The sequence below is a fragment of the Hordeum vulgare genome, chromosome 5H (genome assembly GCF_904849725.1).
Source record: "Hordeum vulgare subsp. vulgare chromosome 5H, MorexV3_pseudomolecules_assembly, whole genome shotgun sequence".
In the NCBI taxonomy this organism is placed as follows: domain Eukaryota; kingdom Viridiplantae; phylum Streptophyta; class Magnoliopsida; order Poales; family Poaceae; genus Hordeum; species Hordeum vulgare.
Genome location: NC_058522.1, coordinates 514247567 through 514256140, shown reverse-complemented (window position 1 = coordinate 514256140; position 8574 = coordinate 514247567). Strand labels below are relative to the sequence as shown.

General features: G+C 44.4%; 1 pseudogene; it reads left to right on the top strand.

Moving 5' to 3' along the window:
- Window positions 1-2387: 2387 nt before the first annotated feature.
- LOC123397092 lies at window positions 2388-5353 on the top strand (annotated as a pseudogene).
- The last annotated feature ends 3221 nt before the right edge of the window (window positions 5354-8574 follow it).

Here is an 8574-nt window from a genome sequence, read left to right as displayed (position 1 = left end):
CACACGCTGTCGGCGTTTATTCAGAGAACCAACACTTGTAGACGTTCTCGTGCAACTGATTAGCTAACAACGGGCACATCACCGGAAACACTCCGCGCGGCGATTGGCGTGCCGTTGCACGCGCGAGCCACAATTATCGTCTTACTACTATGATCTAAATTCCTCACTAATCCAACCGCCCACGTAACAACTAGCTGGCAGGAATCAGAAAGGAGAAAATTAAACTGGGGTCAAGTCTTTTGTTTATTTCCTGGGAAGTCATTCTTGCATGTTCTTCCTGCGACAGACCTGGAGTTGGATCACTACATTGCCAGTAGACCGAACACACTCTCAGACAAACTGCAACTGAAAAGCTCGATCTGCTACTCTCCATCGCCCTTTGCTACACCCCAGCTTTCTGATGGTCCAGCAAGTGATTCGGCTCATCGCTGTTCATCCCACCCTGTTCATCCCACCGGTGGTCCACCGACGCTGTTCGCAGTACCGTCGTCTTCGGCTCTTGGCCACTGGCCTGTCCGATGGTCGCTAACGCCAGCCGACTGGCTGGCCATCCGTCGTCAGCAGCAGCTCCATCCCATACGAATTTGGCGCACCGGCCCTTGTCAGGCTCGCTCAGCCTCACCGTTTTTTGATGCCCCCCATGGATTCTTGTCAAGCTCCGTCACTGCCTCACTGGTCACCATCCTGTCCATGCTCACCGAACGGGAAGCTGTACTCGGGCGTGCAGGCAACCCTCTCGGCCATGGCACTCACTCACTGCCTTGCTTTCGTAGTCGGCTAGCAGGATCTTCATGCCACTACTGAGCGTGAAGGAGTAGGTGACTGACTACGCCGTTGATGCAACCGACCGAAACGCACGACGCCTGCAGAACGACTGCGAAACTTCTCAGAAAATAGAGATAGAAAAAAATATAGGTTTGGACAGAGAAGATACATACGATATGTGGGACCACATTTTTTTCCAAAAGGAGGCATCGCCCCGGCCTCTGCATCGAGTGATGCATGCAGCCATTTTATTAAGTATGAAGTCAGTGGGGGCAAAAAGTTATCTCGGCCGGGATTGTTATCTTCCCAGACGAGGAAATCAGTTTCTACATGTCTAGGTTTGGGATTGACCGGGACTAGAGAGTATAGGTTGCCAATTTCAGGGATTGATAGGTTAGGGTTTGATTTCGATGAGCTGTATGAATTCAAGGTTTAAAACAGACTTTACTCATTATTCGACCTTCAGATGGTGAGTATATTTTGCTCATTGATTGTACTGCTAAAGGTGAGGATGGAGGAGCAAGAGGACTAAGTGGCACCATTGAAGTGATCTTATTAGAATTTTGTCGCATGTGTGGCGGTGACCCTCGTCATTCTAGGCCTTTGGTGATGACCAGCTTTTGTGGTGGCTTGACTGTGTGCTGGCGTGACCATGTTCTTCACTTGTGCTGTATTTAGTTCTAGTTGGTTATATGTGTCAATATCGGTGTTTTTGCGCATTATCTAGTTGAACGAATTGTTCGTATTTTCTCAGACTTGATCTTCAGGTGAAACACAAGGACCTAGCTTTCGGTGGGTGGATCCAGTGACGGTGATGTTTGAGCAGCGTTCCCCTCCTAGAGGCTTTTCTGTTGGAGAGTCTCCCTCGTTATTGTTTTTTATGTAAGAGATGCTTAGTGCACACATAATGTTCTAAGCGGCGAATAAAAAGCAATGGTCATTGCATTCATCCGAGAAATAAGATCTTTTGGTTATATCGATGCCGCCGGAGAAGTTGTTGGCTCGCCATACTGCATGATCGTTGCATTGTCTTGTAGAAACATAATGTCGTCTTGATGGCATATTTTGGACATAACTTTTGTTTTACTTTATGATTTTGTTCTATATATGTAACTTGTGTACTATTTATATCTTTGTTGAATGGCTAATTACGAAAGTGAAATGTCTATGTAACCTACATGAAATGTCTTCTTGTGAATTCTTCTCTGCCGGTGGTGACGGCCTATGATGCTCACCACTAACGAGATGCTCAGATGGCAAGTATAGTGATATACTCCCAGAGTGCGAAGTTTGTGTGACCGAGCACCTCGGTGCTCTATATCTGATACGTCGAGCCATGCGTGTGGATCATGAACTGTCTAGTCGCGGTCCCCTGGTAGGCCGGGCTAGCATTAGGAGCTAGATTGTGTAGGCGTAGCTACTTGGTACAAATGATTGACACATTGGTCCATTTACATGAAGTGTTTTCGGAGCATGACGTCCTCTCTTGGAACATGACTTGTGACCGTGTATGTACCCAGCAGACGGAGCGCTTACCTAATCGTCAACCTAAGGGGATCCCATTAGCTCTGCCCACTAGCTCTTCTTCGTCGACCTGGGGCGCAGCCCCGTCCGCTCCCCCAATGGACCAGTCGATGGGAGATATGCGTCATGGAGCGCCCAGGTAACAAATCCTTCAAGTATTTCTCTAGCATTTGGCGCCGGATCCGCTGCGTCGTGCTTTCCCCCCAATGGGGAAATCTCTGCGGCTAATAAAAATTCTCAGATCTCATGCGTTTTTCCCTGGATCTGCAGCCTTGATCTCAATGCTTCCGGTCCAGTATGTTCTGCTCATCCGGGTGAGTCTCAAGCTTCTATGAGCATAGCCGTTGGAGAAGAAATACATGGAAAGGACTTCATGAACGACGGAACAAGTGTCGAATTCAGTGCAAGATGCACGGAAGCAACCAGCGGCTGGACTAGGACGTATTGTCCTCGAAGGCGCTCATTTTTCATTTGATTCCAAAAAAATCGATTTCTTACTTGCTTCGAACTGAAATGCTTTGAGCAATTTGATTGTGTCTCAGTTTTTGTGTGCTGGTGGCATATTCTAAGTACTTCCCATATATGCTTTGTCCCACTGGAGTTGTAGTCAATATTTAAGAATATGCAATGTTTATGAATATACAAACGAAAAGCTTTCTAATTTTTGATTCGAAGTATGGATTTAGTTTGTCGTCAAATTAATTTTGAGCATGCAAGGCTTTAAGTAACCAATTAGGATGTGGTTGTGACTTGATGAGTGGCGTGGTCTTGTTTGGATTTTATGGAAAACACATCAATAGTCGAGGGGGTTGAATTCGTAGTTTTAATTTGATGCCTGGTGCTCGATGGATTCGATATGACGTGTGTGTTTTGTTTGATGGCTCTGCGGTTCTGTTTTTTGATCTAATAGAATGCTCTTGTAAATTGAAATTTGATTGGATAGCTTTTCCTATTCGAACTTTGAAAATGTAATTTAGCCGTACATAGATGATATCAAATGAGAAGGTAGTTGCAAAATTTTCAAACTATGTGACTTTGTTGAATGCTACGTTATAGCCTTTGTTTTTGTTTTTTTGTGTTTGGATGTAGAATTTTTGTGTTTGGCTGTTCTTAATAACAATGAATCGACTAATGTTTCCTTTGTATGTTTTATCTGCCTGACATTTTTCTTTAATTGTATATACAAGGGTTAGGATTGGCAAGGCACCCGTCGAAAGGGAAATGAGTGCAGCGAGGAAGAGTGCTTTGGAATTATCAGTGAGAGCTTACATAACCAAGCGCGATGGGAATGTTGCCAACCCTGTTATTGGAACATCGTTCGACTCCATAGACGAGGCTTACAATTTCTATAATTTATATTCATGGGAGGTTGGTTTTGGTATTAGGCTATCAAAAAGCCGTCTCAATGTTAACCGGTCAAGGTGCATGCAAGAGATTGTGTGCGGCTGTGCGGTTAGTCTTTGTTTCGCTGTCTTGCTAGTTATTCCGTTATATTGGATACCACGGAATTTATTGGTTTGTATAATTTTCTGATTTTTCAGGGGAAGCCGGTGAAAGATAACACTAGATCATCGAGGTGTGGGTGCAATGCTATGATCAGGCTATTAAGGTCGGAAGACAATGGGTGGTACATATGTGAGCATCGCTCGTCACACAACCACCCTCTCTCGATGACGTGTGGCGAAAAAATGCACTGGCAATCTCACAGACACATTGACCGTTACACTAAAGATTTGGTTACACAGCTAAGGCAAAACAATGTTAGTCTTGGAAAGGTCTTCAGTATAGTTGGAAGTTTTTTTGGGTGTATCGAAAATGTTCCATTCACCAAGAGGGCGTTAAAGCATTGTGTGGCAAGATTAATAAGGATCATAGTGATTCTGATGCCAGAAAAACAATGGACATTCTATCTGAGATGAAGGCAAATGACCGGGCGTTCAATTATACTGTGCAGGTTGACGAGGAGAGCAGGATAAAGACACTTATGTGGGTGAATGGTAATAGCATCGACCAATTCATGTGTTTTGGAGATGCTATAACGTTTGACACAACATATCAGACAAACTTATACGATATGCCATTTGGATTATTTGTTGGTGTGAACAACCATTTCCAGAGTATAATTTTTGGTGGAGCGATGCTTAGGGATGAGAAAGAGGATACATTCAGATGGGTCTTTCGTGAGTTCATTAGAATGGTTGGTGGGAAGCATCCACAGACGATACTTACTGGTATGTCTTGTGTTGGATTGTCTTTCTTAACACAAGCTCGTCATTTTAAAATGTCTCTTTTGTGAGTGCTTACATCTCACATCTTGCCAATGGATGTGATTTCAGATCAGGCTCGTTCGATGGAATTGGCGATTGAGGCAGAGCTTCCAAATACAGTGCACAGGTGGTGTAAGTGGCACGTGTTGAAGAAAGCGAAAGAATCAATGGGCGCATTGTGGGGGAAGAATAGTGATTTCAAGACTGAGTTTCACAAGTTGGTCCATCACATGGTGAGCGAAGAAGAGTTTGAAGGTGGGTGGGTTGCAATGCTGGAGAAGTACTCGTTGAAGAAACATCCATTCCTGACACAAATCTACGAGGTGCGTCACAAATGGGCGAAGCCGTATTTTAGGGGAGTGTTCTGTGCAAAAATGACAAGCACGCAACGGAGTGACAGTGCAAATCACATGCTGAAGGGGTGTGTTCTGCCTGGCTGCCCTATGCATCTATTCCTACGCCAATATGAAAAACTACAATTTGACAGAGATTCTGAAGAAAGCTTCCAGGAGAAGCGCACCTCACTGGTTAGTTAGCGTTACCGTGTAGTGTGGTCGGTCATCTAGTATCAACTTTAGTTTCCCCCCCTTGGTAAAAGAGATCTAACAAAATATATTACATGTATGCAGAGTGGAGTATCATTAAGATTTAACCTGCCAATTGAGAGACATGCAAGCAAAATTTACACGAGGGCTATGTTTCAGCAGTTTGGGGAAGCTCTCTACAAGGCTGGTGCCTATGTAGTTGATGTAGTCCAGCCTATGGCAATTTACAAGCTAACACATGTTGATGCAGCAACGCGTGCGAGATGGAGCAAAGTTGAGTTCATAGTTAAAGTGAACGACGACAAATCATTTTTTATCTGTGAATGCGGGTCATTTGAGCACTCTGGCATGGTCTGTTGCCATTCGTTAATAGTAAGTTTCATGACATAAGTGGAATAAAGATAGGTTTACGGTTTATATGAGAAGACGTGATTGTGCTCGGAACTAATATCGTTTTGAACTGTGACAGGTCATGATTGAGTTGCGGCTTAGCAGAATACGAACAAAGCATATATTGAAGCGATGGACGAGGGATGCACGAGATATCTTGCCTAAGCGACTTGTCCGGTACCAAAGAGACAGTGGGCCTCCTGCTAGCAATACATACATGCATCATACTATGTACATTCAAGCTTTGGATTGCGTACGACTCGGTGACAGCAATGTGAAATGTTTTGAAGTTTTCACGGCGATGATGAAGGAAGTTTATAAAACCCTACTGCCTCTAAGTCAGGATAAGGATGGTATGGGACTTGAAGATCGCGAGACAGATGTTGATGGCAACAATATGGTCGATCGTGTGCCGGAACTATCAAACTGTTTAGGAATTGCTCCCGCAAAGTCTAAACGGTGAGCTGGGAGGCCGTCTTCAAGCAGAGAGAAGGCTCCATATGAAGAGAAGCTGAAGAGGTCTAGATTTTGCACCATATATCGGGGTGAGTGTCACAAAAGTACAACTTGCCCTGATCGAGGTGATATACCCAAAGCCCCGAGGAGGTTGCCGAAGTGTGGAAAATGTGGAGTGATTGGTCACCGAAAGACTGCTTGCGGCAAAATTGTTGATCCGTTCGAGCCGAATTTCCTTTAGGCACGTCGCATTTTCTCAAAAAAATTATGGCAGGTGCGCACAAACAATTTCTGTTTGTTTTGTATTAAGGCAGTGTGCCAGAAATATTTGATGGCAAACATAACGTTGCTATGATTTACGTAATTGCGAATTTTGTACTTATATTGGTTCTGAGAATTTTTATGCTACTATTCTGACATGAGTCCTCGATAAATCCTATAACGTTGAATGCGTGTACTTATATTGGAAAAATAGAAAGTTCATATTTTTATGGAAATTGCTATATGTACATGTTTCATGCTATGTTTTTATCGTTGTTTGAAAAAAGCATGCATTGTTGACCTGGAATTGAAGCATACACCAATCCTGTTTGGCATCGATTTCAAAACAAAAACATTGCCTGATGTGTGCCTGTAGGGGTCACATTTTTCGCACAAGGTTTGTGGGAGAAAAATATACAAAAGGCTGATGTGTGGCAGGGTGCCGATTAGTGGACAGCATGCATTCTGGGAGGGGATCACTTGGTAGATGGATCGGATGGTTCGAGGCTTGCCCTACAAGACAGACATGGGTCCGGTTGATGGCGATAATGGTGAGTGGACTGGTCATACCAGTGCCATGCAGTGCAGCGCATGCGCTTGGCACTGTTGGCACGCTGTGCGAAGCGATACTTGGTACACTGGTGAAAAGATCTCCTATTAATGCACCAGATCGACCCCTGCGCGCGCGCGACAGGCAAGCGTGCTTGATTTCTACCGAGGCCGGGTCGGGGATCTGTACCGAGTGATTGATTGGAAAGCAACGATTATTAGAGAGCACAGACAGAGAGGAGAACGCGCGGGCGTGGTCTGCGCCACTGCCGCTGCCGCAACCCCTTCTCATTTGACTTTTTTTTCCCTTGATTAATTACAACTACGGCGTGTACAGACAGCAGAGGAGAACACATGGGCTGGTTGGCGTGTACATGCAATGGCTATGCATTTACTACATATGTACTACATTGTGGTGACATGCGACACACCGGTGTACTGTGTATAGGTACAGATTGTGAATAAAAAATACCTTCTCTAGTTGTTGTTACCGAGGATTCAAACTTTCACATTTGAGAGCGTTTGGGATTTGAAATTCAAAACTATAGAATTGGAGGGAAACTGAAATTTTTTCTGTTTCTATTTAAGGAGGTGGCGGGGTTGTCCGAAAACCTCAGCCAAAACGAATTTCATGGCGCCCAGCAGCAACACCAGCATGCCGTCTGGCTTAACGATTTTGTCTGCTTCGACCTGGGTGGCAAGCTCGCTCGTAGTGAGTTATAGGACAGTTTTGCTAGTTAGTAAATATACCACGTGTATCTTAATAGACTTAATTTTCTTGGCGTGCAGCTTGATGGTGGTGGTAATGTACTGCCGGTCCCACATGAAGCTTCCCATTCTTCTTCGCTAGCTACCGCCATTGATGAGGTTTTTAAACTACATCCTTGAAAGAAAAATTTCTGCTTATTTTCTCGGTTTAACTAAAAAAAGCTGCTATTATCTAAAGGCTAGTGTGCTAGGACAAGGTCCGATAGCAAGGTGTGCGGTGGATGATAGCCGAGATGGTACACAGGTTAACTATAAGCTTCTGTACTAAAACTTATATGCGGTTCAAAAAATATATAGGCTCGTCATTTTCTTATTGCTAACCATGCTGTTGTGGGGCCAGATTGCAGCTCGTGAAGAGCATGTGTACATCGAGGAGGGCACTGGGGACTTCGGTCCGATGGTTGCAGGGGTGTGCTGTTCGGAAGAGTTGGTTCTGGATGATGGGGATAATGCGTCATGCGTTGGAGCTGTGGATGATAAATCAGATGAAGACGACGCAGAGAGCCGTCCAACGAAGCGCGCCAAGCTCTAGTTTGCGCAAAATAAATATGGTGATGGAATCTACAAAGTTCACGTCTGTGTGATAAAAAATGATGTAACTTGTAGTGCATCTGAACTTAATGGGAAGAGGATTAACTGTTAAGATGAACCTCCTGATATTGGTTTGGCATCGTCGTAATTACTTCTTTTATGCGAGAAATGGTTTTGCATGCATGCATGGGTGGGTGCTTTGCATTTATGGGTGGGGTAAGCATTGAGTAATCATACATTAAAGAAGTAAAAAAATTGAATGACTAGGATAACCGGTCTCACCTACCCATGTGCCATCCTGCTTGGCCACCAGTTCTATTTAAAGCATGCCCTGGACCGACCCATGCTTATCCCCACAAGAACAACAAGAATATTCGCAGGTTCAGGTGGGGGGTCTGCACCAAGAACAGCAGCAAGAAAGAGAAGGTTGGTGATCTTAATCTCCTCGTGTTAACTGCATCTCATCGAAGCTGGCTTGCCATCTAATAGTGTTTCTTGTTTCGATGCTCTTGTTCCGG